General features: G+C 50.9%; 1 protein-coding gene across 2 annotated transcripts in view; it reads left to right on the top strand.

Annotated features, from left to right (window-relative positions):
- The first annotated feature begins 529 nt into the window (after window positions 1–529).
- The window catches only part of ST3GAL1 (ST3 beta-galactoside alpha-2,3-sialyltransferase 1), an 89,862-nt gene continuing 67,269 nt past the window's right edge, over window positions 530–23,122 (top strand). For both annotated transcript variants that reach the window (XM_065902625.1, XM_065902624.1), the window contains exons 1-3: window positions 530–919; window positions 1,199–1,440; window positions 18,636–18,787. The gene's annotated coding sequence lies outside the window, so the exon portion shown is untranslated. The remainder of the gene's footprint in view (window positions 920–1,198; window positions 1,441–18,635; window positions 18,788–23,122) is intronic.

The following is a 23,122-nucleotide window of genomic DNA, read 5'->3' as shown; positions in this document are numbered from 1 at the left end:
TGGTCCTGCGGGTCCTGCTCTGGAGCATCCACTACATCTCTTTCTGATGCAGAGCTAAGACTGTTCTCTCCGCTTTCATTGCAGAAGGCTGGCCTCTCCGGCTGGGGCCAGGGGGCACTGAAAGAATTAACCGACTCCCTAGGCCAAGCTGGGCCTTTTTCTTCATAGCATTCCTCAGAAAAGTTGTGAGAGAGGAAAAGCCCCAATAAGGAGTTAAGAGCCGTAAAACTAGATTTTTTTCTTTCTTTCTTTTTTTTTTTTTTTTGGTAGTGCCTCTTAAATCCTGTGTCTAGCACTTAGCCTGTAGGACTGGCATTCCACTACAGAGCAAGACGCCAGCACCGCCCCACTTCCCTATAAAAGAGGAAGGGCCCAAATCCGCCAAGCTGACCCCGAAAGGGGGCCTGGTCCTGGCAGTCGGGCTGGCGAGAGAGCTCGCCCTGCTCTGGATCACGTCGCAGCCCCGGCGGATGGGAGGGAAGAAACCGCGGCGGGCAGCAGGGCCAGGGCGGGGGGCCGGGCCGCGGTGGCCACTCCACGGCTCTCCTCTGGGCGCCCGCCCCGGGGCCTCACCCGCCGCCCCAGCCCCGCTCCAGCCACCCCTGCTCGCAGTCCCCACGCAACTCGCGCGCCCTTAGAGGAAGTAGGTGGCTTGGCCCCGCCGCCGGCAGGCGGATCGGCGCCTTCCCGCTACTGCGCACCCACGCGGGCTCTTCGGAGCGCCGCCGCCTCTTCCGCGGGTCTGAGCCCGCGGCCCGCCTCCCCAGGCCGCGCCTCCCCAGCCTTGCCAGCCCGCCGGCGGCGGCAGTCCCCGCAGATCCCCGCTCGGGGCGGCGATCCAGTCCCCGCGCCGCCTCCAGCGTCTCTCCCGCCGGGCCTCCGCCGAGCCGGCTGCAGTCCACGTGGCTCGGCGCTCTAGGTTCGGCTCGCCGGCAGCCCGGAGCCCGGGGAAAACTGAGCCGAGGCCGGGTGGGAGGGGGGGCGGCCGCCGGGGGAGCCGGGGGCCGCGAGGGGCGGGCGCTGGGCGGAGGAAGGGGAGGGCCGCGCGCGGGAGAGGCACCCGCTCGGCCCCGGCGCGCCCCGGCTCCCGGCTCCTCCCCGGTCGGCCCGCCCGCCTCCCCCTCCCATTCCACCCGGGGGAAGGTGTTCCCGAGACCGCCCCCCTGCTCACCCCGCCTCCCCGCTCCCCCGGCTCCAGCCTCCGCCGGCGGAGCTCCACTATGCCAGACAGTTTCGACACTTTGCAAAGACAAAGACCAGGGCGAGGAGGAAGAGGAGGACGGAGAGGAAGAGGAGGCGGAGAGAGAGGAGGCAGGGGCAATGTGAGCCGGGAACGGGGCGAATGTTCGGGACACCCCCGTTTTCATTCTCCTCCGGATCGCCTCGTCCCGTACCCCCCAACCCCAGAGCCCCGGAAACTTCCGCGTGTCTCCGGCCGCGGTGAGTGAGCGCGCGGAGCCGGGGGTGCGCGGGGGGCTACATCCACCCGAGTTGGGGCTCGGGCAGTTTCGTGTGTGTTCTGCGAGTGGAGCGGGGTGATGGTCCGGACCCGAGGACAGAGGTGGTGGGGAAGGATCTGGGAGTGTGTGACAGGGGCGTGGAAGTGGACTGAAGACCCCGGCGCCGGGAGGGAGGGGGGCACACGCAGGGAGCCCCGCTCCTTAGCAGCGGCGTCGCCGGGGTCTTTGGGAGAGCGAGGAGGTCGGAGCGGAGGGTCGGGCTCAAGGGTGTACAGCCGTTTTCAAAAGAGCTGCTGGGAGCTCTGGGGAGCCTACGCCGGGTCTGGGGCAGCGGTCCCCGGGCTGGCCCCAGTGACACTGCACACGGCGCGCGGAGCTGGCATCTCGCCGATCGGGGCCGCCGAAAGCGAAGTGGCCCGCGGGGTCGCCTGTGGGCCAAGACCCCACGAGGAGACGGGGCCGCGCGACCCTTTAGAGCGGAATCCGCGGTGCGGGGGCGCGCGGAGGCCGCCCAGTGATCCGAGTCGAGCGTCCAAATCCGCTGCGAGCAGGCGCGGATCCGGGAGGTGGCCATCGCCCCCGGGGACACCGCAGGCCCGCGTTGCTCCGGATACCGTGGAGAGGTTGGCACTCGGGGCAGGCCAGCTGGACGTGGCGTGTTGGGCAGAGAGGGACTGGGGTGGGCGAAGGGGAGTTTGACTGGGGTGGTGCCCGTGGCAACTCGAAACTCTTGAGTCAGCCCGGGATCCCGTTAGGCGCCGCAGCTGCCGCGAAATGACCCGACAAAAGTTAGCAACTTGTCTGGCTCTGGGATGTGTGACCTGCGCGGGCCAGGGGCGGCTCCTTGGGCGGGCGCAGGAGCGGGCAGCAGTGCCACTGGGGCAGAGAGCCCAGATGGGGGCACAGCCTGGTTCGGAATCGGGACCGTGGCGCAACTTTGAGCTCCTTCTCTCACTAAGCGAGAGTGTGTTTGAGCTTGACCTTGCGGGAGGCAGCGCGGCTGAACTTGAGATGGGAACGGAGGCTGCTCCCTAGCTGGGCACAGTTATGCCCCAGGGCGCCTACGTTCTATCCCGTGGCTTGGCCTCCCGGGAAGGGTGTTGGGATCTTTGGGGCTCTGCTAGTCCGCCGGAGACCCGAGTCCCACCTCCCTCGTACGCGAGGGTCGCGGACAAAGAGCCTAGAGAGCGTGGGGCTCGGTGGGGGCGCTGGGCCAGAGCGGACTAGAGTCCGCTCGCAAGTGTGCGCGTGGCTGGGGGCTGGGCGGGTCACTGCGTCTCGCCGGCTCTGCGTGTCCCGCAGAGGGAGACAGCCTTGACCCTGAGGGCAGTGACCTCTTGGCTGCGGCCCCGCATCGGTCATCCGCCTGGCTTTCACGTGCCCACCTCCGGGAACCCCTCGCCTCTCCCGACCCATCCCCTTCCCGGGTCCCACGCCACGTGGATTTGCGCCGAGATGTTTCCTCAGGGAGACAGCGAGCACCCACTCCCGCTCTGCGGCTGTGTGTTGGGCGAGCGGTACGCGCTAGCTCCGAAAATAATGTCCGCTGGGGACTGGGTAGGTAGTCCAGCTGTCGCGTCTGGCACACAGTAGGTGCGAAAGGTCTGAAAAGGTCCCTTCCCGGGAAGGCGCTGGCGGAGGCCACGGTGTCTCTTCCCTCTTTCTCCCCACGTTTGCTATTATTGAATTCGCATCCATCTGCCCTGTCCAGCCCTTTTGACTTCTAGACGTACCTTGCGCACCTACTGCGCGCTAGACTCAAAGATGGGCTATTCCTAGAAGATGCGGGAGCGGCCATCAGGGTTTTGTTGGTTTTTTTTTTTCTGTCCCTGGGGAGCTGCGCGACTGCGCTCCTCAGGTTCAGAAAAGGCAAAGTGCACTGCCCCCTGCCGACCACTATGGAAACTGCCGCTTGGCTATGGGGATGGGAAGGGGCGCCGGAAACCGGTGCCAGGGATCGCTCCCTGCACCGTCTAGCACCTTCCGTTACTGACCCCAAACATGGCCTGGCCTTTTTCTGCAATCCTACAGGTAGCTGAAGAGACCAACACAAATTCCCCACGTTAACTTGTCCCGATCTTGTGCCAAGTGGGGGTAAAATGGGGTCATGGCTATTACCTTCCAGATATGTTACACTAAATATTATATGTAATTGTGTGAATGTGTGTGTATAAGTATGTATACATACATATGTTTACACACTATTTTTGTATATATATTCATATGCCTTGACCTCAAGTCTGGGCATGAAAGGAATTTCATCCTATGAAAAATTTATTTTGTGGAATAAATAACAGAATAAGCAGTGGGGGAGCCGTCCTCTGCTTTGAAGAATCCCACCTGGGTGGGGATGTGCTGTCCTGTGTTTTGCAAGGCCCGCATTTGCTCTCCAGGTCTGCCTCCCCCGCGAGCCAGGGCCTGGGCCCCAGCAGTCTTGCCTTGACTTCCCTCCTCTGTTGGAGGTGGGACCAGCACCCCCCTGGAACACTGGACTTAGAGTTAAAAAAAAAAAAAGAAAGTGTTGGGCAGAGGAATTTCTCTAGGGGGGGTGCGCATTCTGCTCCTCCAGGTTCTTATCAGCAGCGGCCTCCTGCTCACCTCATGACTGTTTCCACTTGGAGGCACAGGCGAGGCTCACCAGACCTGAGGTCCTGAAGTCCTAGCACTGGCTATCCGGAGCTCTCTGTGCGCCAGTGTTGGTGGGCTGGGTCCATCTGCGGGCCTGGCGGGGAGGGTTCTGTGCAAGTGGGTGTCTGTCTCCTCTCTCCACCGCCAACCCCAGGAGTATCAGCTGGAGGCCAGCTGTCTGCAGCCCTGTGGGAGCCCCATAGAGGCCCCATAGGGGCCTCTTAATCTTCTGGTCAGTTAACCTTGCCTGAGTCTGTTGCTGACTCAGAGGATTTGTATCTGAACAGGCTTTGCCTTATAGGATCTAAACCTTAACCCTCCCCTGAAATCCCCTCCCACACCACGAAAAACAGCCAAGAAAGCAAAAAATAAAATCCACTTAAAACCTTGCACGGCTTCCTGGTGAGTCCTCCGTGCATGTCTGCACACACCCATCATGGGCCGGTGAAAGAGCTGGCCTGGTCACTAAGAATTATTCTAGCATAAGGTTTCCATGCACTTTGTCCAGTTGTGGAACCCTCTGGATCCTGCCGCACTGACCCCCACCGCACCCCCGCCCTGGCCGAGCAGAGGATCTGGGTGCCCCTACCCCGCCCTAATTTGGATCCAGGAGCCCAGCCTCAGACCCCAGCCAGAGCCTGTGTTCTGGCCTCAGGGCCTGTGAGCAATGACTTGACCACTTGGCACCCAGACAGTTTCAGGCTCAGGGGCTCAGTTTCACTGTGGGAATGAGAGGCTCGGAGCTCTGCTGACATCACCTTGGGGCCCTTTGAGCCTTTTTCTTGTGAAGGCAGCCCCCCTCCCCTGCCCTTTGCTTTTGCCTCCAGCTCCATCCTCAGAACCTTCCAGGCCTCCCTGGCATCACAGACGAGCCTCACCCACCCTATGCCAACTGTGCACCCCCTGCTCTCCATCCTGGAGCCTTGAGAAGCACACCCTCATGGCGAAGTCGATCTTTTATGCCCAAGAGCCCCGCAGGGTCCTGCCTGGTATCAGAAATGGGGTTTTCTTATTTCCTTAAGTTTTGTTGTTGGATTATTTTGATTTCAGTTCAACCAACATTTATTAGGAACTTATTGTGTCCCCGACACCATGCAAGGTGCTGGACGCGTGGTTGATCCTTGTACCCTACATGCAGATGTGAAAGGTTACCCTCCGGTGGGGTTTGCACTAGAGTGGAAGTGTGCATGAGCTGAGGCAGGGTTTTGACAGAGAAGAAAGGATTCTTCTGCCTTGGGGGACCCATGGAAAGATTCATTGAGGATACAACCCATGAGTACCTTGGGGAGTTCTTCTAGGCATAAGTCAGACTGCTGGAGAGCAAAGTTATTTTCTTGAATGTATAGTTATTGTTCAGTTGCTAAGTCATGTCCGACTCTTTGTGGCCCCATGGACTGTAGCCCGCCAGGCTCCTCTGTTCATAGAAGTTCCCAGGCAAGAATACTGGAGTGGGTTGCCATTTCCTCCTCCAGGGGATCTTTCCAGCCCAGGGACTGAACCTGAGTCTCCCGTGCTCCTACTTGGCAGGTAGATTCCTTACCGCTGTGCCACCTGGGAAGCCCTGATACTCTGGATGTATGTGTGCATGTGAAGTCGCTCAGTCATGTCCGACTCTATGACCCCATGGACTGTAGCCCACCAGGCTCCTCCGTCCATGGGCTTTTCCAGGCAAGAATACTGGAGTGGGTTGCCATTTCCTTCTCCAGATACTCTGGATAGTTGATGTGAAATATAAATGAGAGTCTCTCAACAAATGCTAGCTTTTATTCCTGAAAAGGTCTAGATCCAGACCTGTTGGTATAGAAGTGGGTTGTGTGTCATCATGTCCTTTTAACCTATTCAATATTCAAGGAATACTATTTGAATATGCTTATATTAAGATTTTTTTCCCTTCCAAAAATACCTGAGGATGTTTGGACCATTTCATCTGCTTCTATGTGTATGTATACACATATATTTTTTCTTCTCTATGATACATAAAAGCTATCTAACTAGGCCTGATTCTGGAACCCATTTGAGATTATAAAGTACAAACTGAAAATTATTTATAGTCTTTCAGAGTTGAGAAGAAAACGTTAGTTCCAAATTATGTGGAAGAATAAAAAAAAAAGAAGTTGCAAGTGACTTTTGGAAAGTCCCTGTTTGGCTGTACAAAGAAAATACATTCTCTGAATTTCACTAGATACCTTAAAAAAAATCAAACCAATATCGATATCATTGTAATAGATTGTGCTGCATTAAATACACATCCATTTGAATCCACATGGAACCAACAGACCAGAGTGGCTAAAAATTCCCTTCATGCATATTTACTTAGCAGAGGGCTCTTGAGAAAAACCCAACCGAAAAACACAACCAAAGCAAACCTGGCTACTTCTCTGAGAGGGTGGAATGACTCCAAAAGATCATTTCATGTTCAAAAAGCCTAAAACAACTCTGCATGAAAGATGAAAATCCTTCTAATTGGGCATTTACCTTTTCAGAAATAAAAGGCTCAGTAGAAAGAAAAGAAAATGAAAAAAAAAAAAACCCTTCAAAAAACCTTTTTCCTTGGAAGACCAGACTGGAGCCCAAAATAAATCCCCTGAATTGGCCAAATCATGAAGAGCTGCATTCTCTCTCCCCACCCCTGGTCTAGCTCAGAGAACTGCCAGTGTTCTGAAAGCAAACACTCCCTGAAATGCCCACCTCTGCACGCCAACATCTGCAGCTCTGACCTTGTGTGGACCTCAGTCCGTCTCCTGTGTGTGCTCCACTGTGACGCGGGTCCTCCCCATTTTATGGATGTAGTGACTTACTCAAAGTCACACGGTCTTGCTCTCACTCAGATCTTCCGTGTGCCTGGAGCTACCCTCATAGGAAGTCGGTGACTCCTGGGCAAAGGAATAAGCCCACACATCCAACCACCTCGAATCCCCATCACACATTTTCCTCTGCTCACCCTCTGGAACCCCCACCTTCACCCTTTCCACCCTGAACTGTACAGATGAGAAAGCTGAAGGTCAGTCAGGTGACCAAGTTCGTGGAAATGACCTCTAACCTTGGTGGGGCCACCTCCCTGCATTCTGGCCTTTGCTGTTTCCACCTCAACGCCTGCTCCCTCTATCTGCTCGGCTAAGTCTGAGAACAATGACAGAAAATCCCATAAGTTGAATCTGAGCATCCTTATTAGATCTTACAGTCAACTTAGGGAACCAAAACCTCATTTTCATAACAACACAATATGACACAGCCCTACGTAACACAGCACCATGTAACAACCACAACTGCCATTCACAGTTCATGCAAAGAGTGTGTGAGTGCACTGGAACGGAAACAGACTAGGCTGAGAGCCAGCTTTAGTATTATCAGGAAGCCAGAGAGCGCCATCCCAAGGGAAGCCTTAAGGGAGGGGTCAAAGTGGGGTCTGCTGGGGAGACTCAGGTAGGCAGATGACAGTGGAACCTCCAGAGCAGAGCTCTCAACCACTAACTCAGGCATGTCGCTAGATAATTTCCCTACTGTTCAGTTATTTTGCCCATAAATAATTTTCTCCCAGGAGATAGAGTCAGCTAGCGAGTGCATAGAGTCAAAATCATAGAACAATAACATGAACAGAGTTTAGAAGAAAGTCTATGGGAGAGAAGATGCCTGTAGACAGTCTGGGAACAGGGAAGCTTGCCTGCACATTTTAGAGGGTGGGCTCCTAAATGGCCTCCTGATACTCTGGCCTCCTGATGTGAAGAACCAACTCTTTGGAAAAGACCCCGATGCTGGGAAAGATTGAAGGCAGGAGGAGACAGGGACAAGAGAGGATGAGATGGTTGGATGGCATCACCAACTCAATGGGCATGAATTTGAGCAGACTCTGGGAGAGAGTGAAGGACAGGGAAGCCTGGCGTGCTGCAGTCCATGGGGTCGCAAAGTGTCAGACACGACTTGGCGACTGAACACGACATGACATGAGTGGGCTTCCCAGGTGGTGCTAATGGTAAAGAACTGCCTGCCAACGCAGGCCACAGAAGAGATGCGGGTTTGATCCCTGGGTCAGGAAGAGCCCCTGGAGAATCCCATGGACTTCAGAGCCTGGTGGGCTGCAGTCCAATAGCAAAGAGTCGGACATGACCGAAGTGACTTAGCACACACGCGGTCTGGTTGGAGTCTCTGATCTTGCACATGGATCCCAGCACTGCTGACTGCAAGCTCTCATCCTTTGCTCTTCTGCCTAAATTGAATTCAGAGAGCCCACACAGTGCCCAAGGGTTGAAGAAGGACTGGGCAGGAAGGCTTGGTATGAAGTTTGTCACCAGGCATGTAGACCTAACCAGGTTCCTAGACAGTTGTCTCTCGGGCAGTCTGCTGCAAGAAAAAAGAACAGTAGAAGTTGCTGTTGAAACACTAAAAGCTTCCCCTTTTATATATTTACTTTTTTTACAATGTTGTGTTGGTTTCTGCCATATAACAACACAAATAAACCATAATCATACATATATCCGCTCCTTCTTGAGCCTCGCTCCCCTTCCTGCATCCCACCCCTCTAGGTCATCAGAGGGTGCCAGGCTAGGCTCCCTGTGTTATATAGCACCTTCTCACCAGCTGTCCACTTTACACATGATAGTGTATGTTTGTTGATGCTACTTTCTCCACTTGCCCCACTGTCCTCGTCCCCCTGCTGTGTCGACAAGTCCCTTCTCCACGCCTGCGTCTCCATTCCTGCCCTGCAAATAGGTTCATCAGGACCATTTCCCTAGATTCCATATAGATGCATTCACACACGGGTTTGTTTTCCTCTTTCTGACTTACTTCACACTAATAACACCTTCACAATGGAGAAAGTGTTTGCTGTTCTTCTTCCTTGAAAACACCGTTAATCCTACCACCTGGTGGAGAGTTTGATGAATCAAAACTGTTGGTTTGAACCATTAGCTGCCACCAACAAGAATGTCTTAGTGGGGGGTATTCCTGGTTGTTTCTGAAGCATATTCTTGGCAAAAAAAGGAAATTAAAATGAAAAGGAGAGATTAGAAGATAGGCTGTGCAGTACTGCCTAAGGGTAATTTCAAATGAAAGACACACCTCTCAGAATGGTTTGAAAAATCGGTTCCAGCATAAGGGCAGCTTCTATTTTCTGTCTGTAATCTATGACAGGGAACAAACTGAGCTACGCAAAAATCCATCATGAACCACAGGATTATAGAAATTAAACTGATGTCTTCGCTGCAGAAAGTCGGGGGAGCCCTTCCAGGGCCCGAGAGTGGGCTCTTGTCTAATGCTTGGAAATGAATTGTCCGAGGAGACACAGGTACTGACAAAGCAAGAGACTTTATTGGAAAGGGGTGCCCGGGTGGAGAGCAGGAGGGTAAGGGGACCCAGGAGAACTGCTCTGACATGTGGCTCACAGTCTGGGGTTTTATAGTCATGGGGTTAGTTTCCAGGTTGTCTCTGGCCAATCACTCTGACTCACGGTCTTTCCTGGTGGTGCACGCATTGCTCAGCCAATGTGGATGCTGGCAAGAAGGATTCTGGGAGGTGGAAGGACACATGGGGTCTCCTTTTGACCTTTCCCGAACTCTTCCTGTTGGTGGTGGCTCATCAGTTCATGTTCCTTAGCACGGCCTCCAGTTGTAAAATAACTCAGGCAAATGGTTACTGTGATGCCTGGCCAGGGTGAGGGGCTTCAGTCAGTGTGTCTCCCCTAACATGTCCACAATGCCAAACATCCAAACAAGGAGAAAAGATGTGATGGTCCTGGAGGCAGTTCGGAATATCGAAATACTCCTGTGTCCTTGGGAGCCTGCCTCTGGGATGGAGTGAAGGGGCTTCTCTTTTTCTCTGAACATGAGCTGTGTTGTGCGTGAGTCGATTGAATGATAATGTTACAAAGGTTGTACCTTTAAAGAGCATGGAATCAGAAGGAATTGTCAAATCTGAACATTTGCAAAGATCCTTAGCAGTGCCCTTGTTCAACCTTCCTCTACTCCCAGACTTCAATTATTCATTGACTGAGTCATTCATTGATTCATTCAGTGGAAGTACTGGCTCTGCCACTTGCTTGCTGTGCGACCTTCAGCGTGTTTCATAACTTCTCTGTGCCTCCATCACCTCATCTCTAAAACTGTGGACAATAATAGCACCAACCACCTGGTAGGTACTAGATGAGTTAATACTTGGAAGGTGTTTAGAACAGGACCCTGCTGAGTGCCTACTTTATGAGTGCTTGCAGAGTGCACGCTGTGATCATCATCAGCTTTCGAGTTAAGCAATGCCTTGCTCAGCTTCCCCTAAATTGTGTCCTCACTTCGACTCTACCAAGTGGTTAACGCTCCTCTGCTTGAATGTTGCCAGTGATGGCCCTCTGATTTCTGGACACCTCTGCGGATTGGAAAGCTCCTCCTCACACAGAGCCTCCATCCACAGAGGACTTCCTGAAGGAGGCGGTAGGGTGGTGGTGGTGGGGGGTTCTCTGAAGCTGTCTCAATTTAAGGCTGGGAAACTTCTCTGGGCTTAAGAAGCTATGGTGTGGCCCCTGGATACTAGTAGTAGAGAGGGTCCTCCTGAGACTTTGGACATGACATTTTAGATGCTCCCTGCCCTGTATTTCACCATTGAGACAGCTCAGGTGGAGGCCTGACCCATATGATTCCTCAACTCATTAGAAGGCAGATCCAGAGTGAGAAACCAGCCCTGAGTTCCAGGCTGTCACAGCTGACTTGGGCACCTTGAGGTGTCTTAGAGACGAGCTTCCAACGTCCAGAGCACGGGACACAGCAGCAAGCACAGCCCCGGGTGCCAAGGGCTCCTGGGTAACCCCACTGGACAGGCCTCCTCCGTTAGGGACCCCATCGTGTTTTCTCCTAGTCTCCTAGACCACCCTCTTGACCCCCAGTCTCCCTGAGACCTCCCTCTGTGCAAGTCCGTGTTGATTTTTGTGAATTCTGGCATCTTTCTGCCCTTCTCTCCTTCCTTAGTCCCTTTCCTAGGAAATACCACTTCTGGACACTCGACACTCATTTAACCTTCTAAACAGGGCTTTTAGGTCCTTCTTGTTATCAGTATTTTGACAGTTGAGAACGCCGGGGCTCTTGGAAGTGGGCTGCTTGACCCCAGGCCCTCCAGGCGGGGATTATTCCCCTGCCAGCACACCCCCACATGTCCCGTCCACCCCCATGTGACAGCAGCTTCCTTCCACTTCCCTTCGGTTGTTCTGAGAATCAGATAGTGAGTGAAAGTCGGTCAGTCATGTCTGACTCTTTGCAACCCCACAGACTACACAGTCCATGAAATTCTCTAGGCTAGAATACTGGAGTGGGTAGCCTTTCCTTTCTCCAGGGGATCTTCCCAATCCTGGGATCGAACCCAGGTCTCCTGCATTGCAGGCAGATTCTTTACCAGCTGAGCTACCAGGGAAGCCCAAGAATACTGGAGTGGGTAGACTATCCCTTCTCCAGCAGATCTGCTTGACCCAGGAATCGAACCAGGGTCTCCTGCATTGCAGGCGGATTCTGTACCAGCTGAGCTATCAGGGAAACCTGGGAATCAGATAAGAGGCCAAAAAGAATGAAGCCCCTCCTTCACCAAACGATACTTCAAAGGACTATAAATAGGACACTTACTGGTGATACTCGGTCACATTCACCATGGACAGGACAGACGCTGCATGATGCCAGCGTGTCCTCCAGCCCAAGGTTTTCACGGTCAGCACTGGTTTTCTTCCCTGCCTCCCTCTCACTCTCTCTCCATTCTTTTTCTTTCTTTCCCCTCATCCACTGTCTTGCCCCAGAGTACATAGTTCAGCCTCCTTCTTTTGGCCATGGTTGCCTAGAAAACAAACACATGCCTATATCACTATTTCTCCCAGTTCTGACAGACCCAACAGTGCCCAGCAGGCCCCAGGGAGGCTACCCAGCCTCCCATCTCCCTCTCTGCAGGCAAAATCAGGTTACCCAACAAGAAAGTCCATGAGGGCAACTCCCAACCTGGAAGCCATGGGGGGCAGAGAGGTCAGTGAAGGCTGGGGTTGGGCGAGAGAACAGGTCCACTGTTGGTTAGCTGTGGAGTGTGGGGCAAATGTCTACCATGCCTGAGCCTCAGTCTCCCCACCAGTACTCTGGCTGAGAGTTGAGATAAATCAGGCAGGAGAGGGTGGGGGAAAGGCCCAGAGAACAGATGATCTTCGAGCTGGAAGATGGGAGAGCCAGGGCCTGGGGGACCCCAAAGTGGGACCCACATTTGCAGCCAAGGGCATCTCCCCAGCCATGTGATCAGTAGAAGGAGAAAGAGAGGAAAACATCAAGGCACCTGCTTGGTGGGTCCCAACCACTCTGCCCTCTTCCAGCCATGATCAAGGTGTCTTTTCCTGTGAGTGGAAAGAGATTTAGGCAGACCCACATTTTAGGTGAACCAGTGGGCTGAGGTTTGCAGAGGCCTGAGCATCTCCTGGGTAGTCCACGAGGGAGTGTTTGTGTTGCTCTGGTGTGCGAAGAAGTGGTGACTGTATCTCTTTGGGGTTCAAGAGCTGATTGTACTCAGATGCTGAGAAATTAGAAAGTGAAAGCCACTTGGAGATTTCTGGTCTGGTTGCGGAGGTGACTGGGGGGCGGGGCGTGGATGACCACAGGGAGCATGGCAATCAGACAGACCAGGGGACCATGCTGTCCCTCCCGTCCCAGACCTGTGGGATTTGAGGTGTAGGAGGACACCCTTCTGGAGCCCCGCCAGGTTAGAAGGTGAAGAGGAAGCCTGGGGCTCAAGACGGCCCTGACTTTGAATCACATCTCTGCTGATTTCTAACTGTGTGGCTGTGGGCAGATACCTAACTCTTTCAGAGCCTCAGTTTCCACATCCGTGAAGTGGGGATAGGACTATCACCCTCAAGAGGCTGGCTGCGCAGATTGAATGAAATCACACACGTGGAATGTGACTGTGGTGCTGGCCTTGTTGTCCAAATGCATTCCATGGTAGCTGTTGTTATGATATTATCTCCCTTGGCAGAGAAACAGGAACTCAGCATTCAGGCACTGGATTCAGAAATTCACTCCTTCTCAGGACTCCAGCATGTGGAACCCTTTCAGAGAGGGACGGTGCATGCTAGCTTTCCCAGCCTGGTGAACATACCTGCTTCTTGCCTGAGTTCTGACTGGCTTCATCAGCCCACACGCCAAGAGCAGGGAGGTGCAGTGAAACCCTGGAGAGGGCCAAGCTGCTGAACTCAGCTTCCTTTCACTTTCGGTATTAGCTCTGTCATCTCTGGTTTGCACACTCAGAATTTCTGCCTTCATACCCCACTTTCGGTCCTGCTCTGGACATTCTAGCACTTACACCAGGCTTTTCTAGGGCATCTCACCGTTTACCCTTGCTCTTCTGCGTCATCTGTTCCCTTTGCAAGCTGATCTAGCCAGTCTCAGTTCTTTATCTCGTCCTCCATTATCATTGAATGCTGGTCAGGAATTCAGATTAAGAAACCACCCACTTACCCCGTGCCCTCTGTCTGCCCGAGTCCTCTTCCCCACAGTGGGAGAACCTGCAAGTGTACTGCCGTCCCCATCAGGGCCGAGCAGGGTGCTTTCACAGTGCAGAAGAAGCTTAGTAAACGCTGACTGAAGGGAACTGTGTTAGTCTTGGTCTTAAATGGAGTCCACCTAGGAATTAGTTTATCATTCAGGCTCCACTCTTTACGTTGACCGTGAGCAAGTTACTTCATCTCTGCAAGCCTCCACTTATTCATCTGCAAATCGACTGCAGATAATAATAGTACATCACAGGAGCATTATGAGGAACAACCGAACTTTTGAGTACAAAGGGCTTAGTTTGGCAGAATCTTCATAAACATTTAAAACTGGTACCTGCTACTATCACGACTGCTAGTTTTACCTTATAATTTTTATTAAAGCAACTTCATGTCGTTTCTTATTCTCTTGCTTTGCAGTTCAGCCCTGTAAAGCATGGAAGGAGGCACAGTTTCCATTTTACTAGTAAGTAAACTATGACTCAGAGAAAGGCTGCTTTTCTAAACTCACACAGCTAGACTTTATGTGGCTGGCCTCCTCTGCTTGGCATACCTAGCAGCCAGCCACACTGTTTTGGAACATGATATGACTATGGGCCTCTGAGAAAAGATTCCTGTAATTTAAAAGCACAGCAGTATTTTTTTTTTTCACCTAGGCCCAGTGTTAATAATTATTCAGATGATCTTTTTTTTTTTTTTTTTGACTTGGAGGAGAAAGGCTATGCTTTATTAAGCAAACTGCTATGTTCCAGGTGTGATGGAGAGTTTCATATCCTGTTCCCTGCTCTATCCTAAGAAGAAACAGAATTGGAGAACACGATCTCTTATAAGATGTATTGCATTCTGTTGCACAGAGAAAGGAATTTCAGGTGGTAGATGCACTAACAGGGATAAAGAAGGAATGATTTATGAATCCAGATTAGGAGAACTGAGAACTCACTGATTCGTTTGACTGGAATTTGTCCATCTGTGTACCAGCTGGAATTTGTGGACCTTTTTCTTGCCTCAGGTCTCCTGGTTTAAGCCCAGCAGTTTACCATTAAGGACCTGGTTGGTAGCTAGTGACTGCCAGTTCACTGGCAGAGAAGTAAGGGGGCAGGCCCTGAGCCTGGAGTCAGAAGCCTTTGACCCATGTTCCCACGGCCCTAGTCTCAGCCGTGTGATCCATGGGCCCACCTCTCTGGGCCTCAGTTTCTTCATTTGTACCTTGGAGAGTCACATGAGGTTTTCTGGGCCCTTTCAAAAAATGAGGATTACATCTGATCTGTCTTCCTATGTAGTCCCTGTGTATGAACACATTTCACCATTTTTAAGAATTGAGTTAGAAACAATTGTGGAAGCCTTGGGAACGTAGGGAGAATATAAGAAGATGCAGGGCAGGAGGGCATAGGGAAGAACGTTGTGATGTGGCATTTTAGAAGAGATTTTTAAGGCTTCCCTGGTGGCTCAGTGGTAAAGAATCCGCCTGCCAATGCAGGAGACACGGGGTCAATCCCTGATCTGGGAAGATCCCACATACCACAGAGCTAGGAAGCCCGTGCACCACAACAGTTAAAGCCTGCGAGCCCTAGAGCCCACGCTCTGCAACAGGAGAAAACACTGCTGTGGGAAGCTTGTGCACGGCAACTCGAGAGCAGCCCCCATTCACCATGACTAGAGAAAAACCTGCCACCAACGAAGACTCAGCAAAGCCAAAAATATACATAAAATCATTCAAAACAAGAGATTTTAAAGAAAGTGAAGTCACTCAGTAGTGTCCGACTCTTTGTGACCCCATGGACTCACCAGGCTCCTCCATCCATGGAATTACATCCATGGAATTTTCTAGGCAAGAGTACTGGAGTGGGTTGTCATTTCCTTCTCCAGGGGATCTTCCTGACCCAGTGATCGAACCCAGGTCTCCTGCATTGCAGGCAGATACTTTACCATCTGAGCCACCAAGGATCAGTCAAAAACAGAAATCAGGGAGAGTCAAAGTAGCTTATGAGGCTGCTTCTCCTGGGGCCAGCAGGTAAGGTAGTGGGGTCCTCTACTCCTCTGTGTGATCAGTGCCTTGGGTCCTGTTAGAGCAGCTGAGAAACCCAGGCTCTGGAAGGTGGTTGACACTCAGGGGCACAGATCCTGTTTTTAAAGGCCCCGTGGTTGCAAGCTTGCTAGTTGGGGTTGGAATCCAATGCACTTGCCAAGATATTGTGTATCATTCCCTGTGCTATACAGTAGCTCCTTGTTGGTTATCTATTTTATATACAGAAGTGTGTATATTTTAATCTCAAACTCCTGATTTATCTGTCCCCCCGTTTCCCCTTTTGTAAACATAAGCTTGTTTTCTGTTTGTGAGTCTATTTCTGTTTTGTAAATAAGTTCATTTTTTTAAGATGCCACATATAACTAATATCATGTGATATTTATCTCTGTCTGACTGACTTTCACTTAGTATGAGAATCTCTAGGTCCATTCATATTGCTGCAAATGGCTTTATTTCATTCTTTTCTTTAGGACTGAGTAGTATTCTGTTATATATATAGATATATCTATCTATCTATCTATCTATATATATCTCACATCTTTAGGGCTGAGTAGTATTCTGTTATATATATATATATATACATACATCTCACATCTTCTTTGTCCCTTCACTTGTGATGGACGCTTAGGTTGCCTCCATGTCTTGGCTGTTGTGGATAATGATGCACACTCACTCACTCATTCATTACTGAGTGCCCTCCCGCCGCCCCCGGGTGCCTCTTTTACCCATAGAGTGTCCAGTGGGGCTGGGGAAATCTGGTGATAGGTAAAGTCAGTAAAATACTGTCCTTTCCACCACCCCTAAGGGTTCGGTCTCGAGAACAATGGGCGATAGAATGGAGGTGGTGGCTTGTGCTTGGTGAGTTCTTGTTAAACGAAAGAATGAAGCAGGGGAGATCAGCAGCGGAAACCATGGAGTCCCTGTGAGGTCCCTAACCCATTTGGGGGGTAAGGACAGGAGGGTGTCAAAGCAGACGTCTTGGAAGTGCAGTCCATGAGTCGCGTTGCTCATCCTCTGACTCAGGAGACAGTAACTGCGCTTCTCCGGGGGGAAGCTGGGCGGTGGCCTGCAGAGGGGCGTGTAGGACCGCGGCCTCACGCGCGCCCCGCGGAATTACGGGGCTGCGACCGAGGCCCTGCAGGGGCGCAGGGAATGCTGGGAATGTGTCATGTCAGCAGAGATGTCCCTGGGAGGTGTGCTGACGCTGACCCCGCAGGGTGAGTAGGGCGTGGGTGGGGATGGTGTGAGTCAGCAACGGGAGGGAGGAAGGTGTGAGCTGCAGCGTACAAGGACCCCTCTGGCGCTGGAGGAGGCGGCGGACACCATTTGGAGGCTGGGAACAGTGAGCCTCCCTCCGCCTCCATTCCTCCAGAAAACTGCGGCTGAAAAAAAAGTTTAATTCCCGGAACTTCCCTTAGCTGCTCTGGTCACTCTGTGTTTCTCCTGTATAAACATCCTGCCTACACCAGGACCTCCAGACAGAGTCTGTTTATCATCAAAACCAGATGCCTGTAGACAAATCTGAGTCAGTTGGTCACTGAATCCTGTTGATTTTATGTGTAAAATAGTTCTTGAATCTCCTCTTCCGCGTCTCGCCCACAGCCCAGGCCTATCCCTGGCCCTCATCGTCTCTTGAGAAAGCTGACTCCAGACAGCACAGACTGACTTTTCTTTCTGACATAAAAATCACGTGATCTCATTGCCAGCAGTGTGACGATAACTTGGTGGTTCTATCAGCTAGCTTTCTCTGTGTAACAAACAGTCCCAAACCTTAGCACCTTCAACAATAAACGTTTATTATTTTTCCTGATGCTGTGGGTAAGTAGACTGGGTGTTTCTTTTGGACTGGGCGACTTGGCTGGTGCTCAGCTGCCGTGATAGTCTCACCTGCAAGGCTGGGGGCTCAGCTGGGAGGGCTGGAGCTTCTCCCTGTGTTGGCTGGTTTCATTCTCCAGGGGCTAGCTCAGGTGTGCTCTTGTGACTGCAGAATCCCAGCAGCAAGCGAGAGGAAGTCCTCTGCCTGAGCATTCTTAAGGCTTTCTTTGTGTCGAGTGTTTTCATTGGCTTATGGCTCAGAAGCAAGCCACGTGGCCAAGTTCAGACTCCGAGGGTGAAGAAATGGTTTTCACTCTGCGGTGGGAGAGGTAGGAGAGGTAGGAGAGGTAGCAGAGCCCCGCCACAGCGGGTATGCTGCAAGGTGATGTGAGTAACAGGGGACTCTCACCGAAATCCTCTCTCCCAGGAGCTGAGAAGGGTTTGGAACCAGACAGGATGGGTGTGTCCTGTCAGTCTCTTCTCTGCCACTTACTGCTTTTCTCATGCCGGGCAGCTTCACTCATGTCAGCTCTCCAAGCTTCAGCTGCCCATCGGTGTTATGGGAGTAATCAATCTGGGCACCTTGGATTTCAAGAGAGTATCAGCTAAGAAAACCCATGGTCTGCATGTTGCAGTACTTGACACTGCAACTCAACTGAGAAAGAACTCAACTGAGGGTCTCTGTTCCCGTTCTCAGACGAGGTCTTCGAAAGCCCTTTCCTGTCCAACCTCGGGCTGGTTTATCCTATCTTTGATCTCACAATTTTCACCTTCACATCTTACCTATTTCTTTATCTTTGTCCTGAAAGACATTTCCCCCGAGGCTTTTCTTTTGCCAGACAGCATCTTGCTTGTACCCTGATCAAGGAGCAGCTAAAAATACCATCTCCTCTTCAGATTTGTCTTTCAGACTGAGTTTGCTATTTCTTCCCCAGATATCATCCACACCCTCATATCAAAGTGCCCTGTATTGTTTATTTGTTTCCTCCACCAAGCTGAGCTCTTGAGGGGAATGAACTATACTTTACTCACCTTTCTGTCTCTGGCACTTGACTCTGAGCATGAAACAGAATAGGGGTTTATTTACAAAATATTTGATGTATAAATCATTGGCTGGGTGAATGGGGAAGTGGGTGAATGCCTTTTAATCATGTTGAGTCATCTTCAAAAGGCAGTGAGTGAAATGTCAAAGCTGACAAACTTTTCTCCTCTTCACTTCCAGCTGGTACTGTTTTCAAATTCAACCTTTCTGATGTGGAAATGCCAGTAGAAGTGATTAGCGTCTCCAGGGGCTGTGGAGAGCAGACGCTCTGAGCTTTGTGTCCAGGACGGTCGTCTGAAGAGCAGAGATGGACACTCCCTCAGTCCATCGAGGTAATGACTGACTAATGCCAGTGAGAAACTCTTTCCTGTTTCCACTGTGGCTTACGTCAGGTTGTGGGGAGAAGGTGGAGGTGGGGGAGATTTCCCCTGTTTCTTGATCTCTTTGCAGCTTGGGTATTCCATAAAAAGGGAGGTCTTTCTCCCTCAAGGAGAAACGTGCGCCTCTTAGGGTATCAAGCAACCTCTCTCTTTTTTGGAGGTCTTTGTGCTCTCTTTAAAACTGGGAAATCCTTCTAGGACAAGTGCCTGTCATCCCAAAGAAGTGCTGCAGTGACAGTCTGGTACAGTGACAGTCTGGTGTGTCCTGGCGTGAACGCTCAGCCAGCAGACCCTGTGACCCACAGGACAAGTCCTTCCCGGTCATGTTTTATAAATAAAGTTTTATTGGCACTCATCCATCAGGGCCATCTGTGGTATGTCACATACCACAGAGAAAGTGTGGCAACCATTGCGACAGAGAAAGTGTGGCCCCAAAGGTTGAAATACTTACAGACCGGTCCTTAAGAAAAAAAAAAAAAAAAAAAAAAAAAAATGTGTCAGCTCCTGGTCTAGAGTTGAGCTGTCCACATATATCCACTCCATCTATGACTATTTAAATTTTAATGAATGAAAATTAAATAAAGTTAAACCCAGAGCATTCTTTTCAATTAAAAACTGTTTGTTTTTTTTCAGTTAGTTTATTTTTGTATTATTGCAAATTTACAGGTAAGCTGCAAGAATAGTCAGAAAATCATGGGTACCCTTTACCCAGTTCTCTCAAGTGTTAGCATTTTATATATTTCTGAAATCACAGCTTTATTATAAACCCAGTACAGCTGAGTCAGAAGCTTAGCATTGATTTGCTGCTAACATTGATTTGTATTTCACAACACTGACCTTTTTTGACACGTTCAAGCCAATTGTTTTCCAGAATACCCCTCGGTTTGTGTTTGTCTGATGTGTCCTTGTGATTCGATTGAGACCATGTGCTCTTGCCAAGAATCTCATAGAACTGACGCCAGGTCCTCAGGGCCCCCTGTTAGCAGGATGATGCTGGTCTGTCTCAGAGCTGGTGATGTCACTTTGTCACCTGGTTGGGGTGGGTTCTGTGAGGTGTCTCCATGTGAAGTTACCATTTCATTTTTGAATTATCAAGTATCTTATGGGGAGCGTCTCTAAGACTCTGTAAATATTCTTTTACTACTTAATCTGCCACGCAAGCATCTATTGATGGTTCTTGCCTGCATCAGTTTATTATCAGCATGGTTACCAAAGAGCAATTTTTCTCATCTCATTGTTTCTTTTTCATTGGTTAGTTGGTTTTCCACCATAGAAAAGAACATTCCTCCTTCCTTTCCTTCTTTATGTGGGTTGTGAACTGGCAGATTTTAACTGTACTTAATAAATTTTAATCCTTTGTTATTATCAGTTCTTTTGATATTTTAAAGTTGTCCCAGATGTATCCAGTGAGGGATGACTGCTGCATCTTTTTAACATCTCCCTGTTGGTTTTTGAGCACTCTCTTACTTGTTGGTGCAACACAATATTCTAGCCTCATTTTGTGCTTCCTCTGCCCAGCCTCAGAGTTAGCATTTTTCAGGGAATCCTGGCGCCTTTCCGTGCAGGATGTTATTTAGGAGTGCCATCTGGTCACAAGGCATGTCCTTTACTACTGGGGTAGCATTGCCTCCAGGCCCTCTGGGCAGATGGAGCTGGGCAATGTGAAATGTGTGTGGTGTGTGTGTGTGTGCGCATGGCTGTACACACATCCATCTTTTTAGACATATGCATACATCTTCACATCCACCCACATCACATATACCTGTTTCTATGTGTACATATACACACCATCTAGATTATCTCTAACTCACACATGTGGGTGTGTGCTCAGTCACTCTGTCGCCTCCGACTCTGTGACCCTATGGACTGCAACCTGCCAGACTTCTCTTTCCATGTGATTTTCCAGGTAAGAATACTAGAGTGGGTTGCAATTTCCTCCTGCAGAGGATCTTCTCAACCCAGGGATCGAACCCATGTGTCTTGCTTTGGCAGATGGATTCTTTACTGCTGCGCCACCTGAGAAGCCCATTTCTAACTCAACCTATTTCTATGTTAAAACCGCCTTATGTGCACACTGATGATGCTAGAATATTCTTCACACACATCTAAATGTTGGAGTCACCCCACCCCTGCTGTCAGCAGCACCGCCCACCATATTTACTAAACTATGGATCAGATCCTGTCCAGACCCCTTTCTGGCTATGACTGCTCACAAAATCCCAGTGGCCCAAGTTCAGAGGAGGAAGCAAGATCTGAAGAATTCCTTAACTTGTGCAAAGTGATGCAGCCAGCAAATGTGGCATGCTTGCAGAGAGTGCCTGTCTGCAGGCTGACATTTGATCAGATGGCCCTGGGAGACAGAACAGTCTCAGAAGGAAGAAAAAGAGCAAAAGGTGAGGGGAGCATTTGTCCCTGTGGATCGGGGGGCCTCAGGCCCTTGCAGCAGCAAGAATGCCAAACCACGCTGGTGGACACTGTCTCCTTTGCTTCACACCCCAGGAGCTGTGCTTATGACTACATCGCTGATAAAGCCATGTCACATGTAACAGGATGTGCGGCGATGCACGTGGTGGAAATGTGCGTCCGTGTGTGATTGCTGCGCCTGTGTGCTTCCTGTGTGCCTGTGTGCTTCCTGGGGGGTGGCTTGTGGCTGCTGTCCTAGGCCTGCAGAGACCTTGATCTGGTTGAAGGTGTGATTATAGAACTGGGCCTCTCTGGGGAACGGGCATTTCCTCTCGTACTGGGGTTTTCTGGGGGGAAGCTACTTAAGCACAGAGGCCTTAACGTAAATACATTTGTGTTTCCAGCTCTCAGCAGAATATATGCAGAATATGCAGTGGATCCATGCTAGTTTTATTTGTGCTTCAACCAAATCAGAACTGAGTCAGAGAGCTCTCAGATCTCTTGATGCACCAGGCCCTGTTCTAGTCAGGCAGAGACCCAGAGAGTTCATGAGCTGGCAAACGGTGGGGAAAGCAGGAGATTGGCCTTGAGCAGAAAGAAATAGATCTGTGAGTGGCAGGGCTGGGGGCAGGCAGAGGGAGCCCCGGGAGGATCACAGCGTAGACATGGTGGGCCAGGAAGGTGACTCAGATGTTTAAGGAACTGAGTCCCACTGCAGAGAGAAGAACAGTGAAGGGGGGCAGTGAGCCAGGACTGCTGACCCAAGGACAGGCGAGGGGGCTCAGTTGCTCACCCCCAGGGGCTGTGGCCTCCCCCCACCCCCAGATCCAGGCCCATTTCCTGCCATGAGTCCTTTCAGGCCTGAAGAGTCACATGTGTGCATTCTCCCCCCTCAGAACTCAAGCATTTCCTCTCCCAAAATATATGTCATCAGCCAGCCCGCAGACAAACTGCAGGCCAAGACACTCTGCTAGATAAGAGCATAGCCTGGCAGTCGTTAGGGGGATGGAAGCGGACAGCAGGAAAGGCTGGTGGAATTTCTGTTGCTGATAACCTCTAAGAAAACAGCACTCATTACAGAAGCCAGGGCTGTGTCCCAGGAAGGTAGGAGCCCTCTTTGAGTGTCTGAGATGCTGTCAGGTGGAAAAGGATTAGCTTGTCCTGAGCGAGTGTGAGGAGGGAACCCAAGTGGAAAGAGTGAAATGAACAAATTTCCGTTCACTGAATGTTTTTCCTTCTCACTCCCTCATTTGCTCATTCATTCAGCGAGCACATCTGGGTGCCTGGCGCTGAGCCAAACACTGGAGGGTTAACGGAATAAGACAAGGGCTGTATCTTCAACATGTTAGTGATTTAGTGGGTCCCCACTGCAGGCACAGGGAACTCTGCTCAGTGTCAGGTGGCAGCCTGGATGGGAGGGGAGTTTGGGGCAGAATGGATACCTGTGTATGTATGGCCGAGTCCCTCTGCTGTCCACTTGAAATTATCACACCATTGTTAATCAGCTGCTGTTTTTGTTTAGTCGCTAAGTCGTATCTGACTCTTCTGCGACACCATGGATTGTAGCCCGCCAGGCCCCTCTGTCCATGGGATTTCCCACGCAAGAATAACTGGCGTGGGTTAACATTTCCTTCCTCAGGGCATCTTCCTGACCCAGGGATTGAATCTATGTCTCCTACATTGGTGGGCAGATTTTTTACCCCTGAGCCACCGGGGAAGCTCCGTTAGTCAGCTATACTCCAATATAAAATAAAAGCTTTTTAAAACAAATAATAATTTATTGGAAGAAACAGATGAGCAAATCAGTGATATGTAGACATGCAGTTCTGAGTTCTGTGAGGCTGGAAGCTAATAAAATTTAGAAGTTCTCTTTAAGAAAAGAAT

The sequence above is a fragment of the Muntiacus reevesi genome, chromosome 12, assembly GCF_963930625.1.
Source record: "Muntiacus reevesi chromosome 12, mMunRee1.1, whole genome shotgun sequence".
Lineage (NCBI taxonomy): Eukaryota > Metazoa > Chordata > Mammalia > Artiodactyla > Cervidae > Muntiacus > Muntiacus reevesi.
This window is presented reverse-complemented; position numbering and strand designations above follow the sequence as displayed.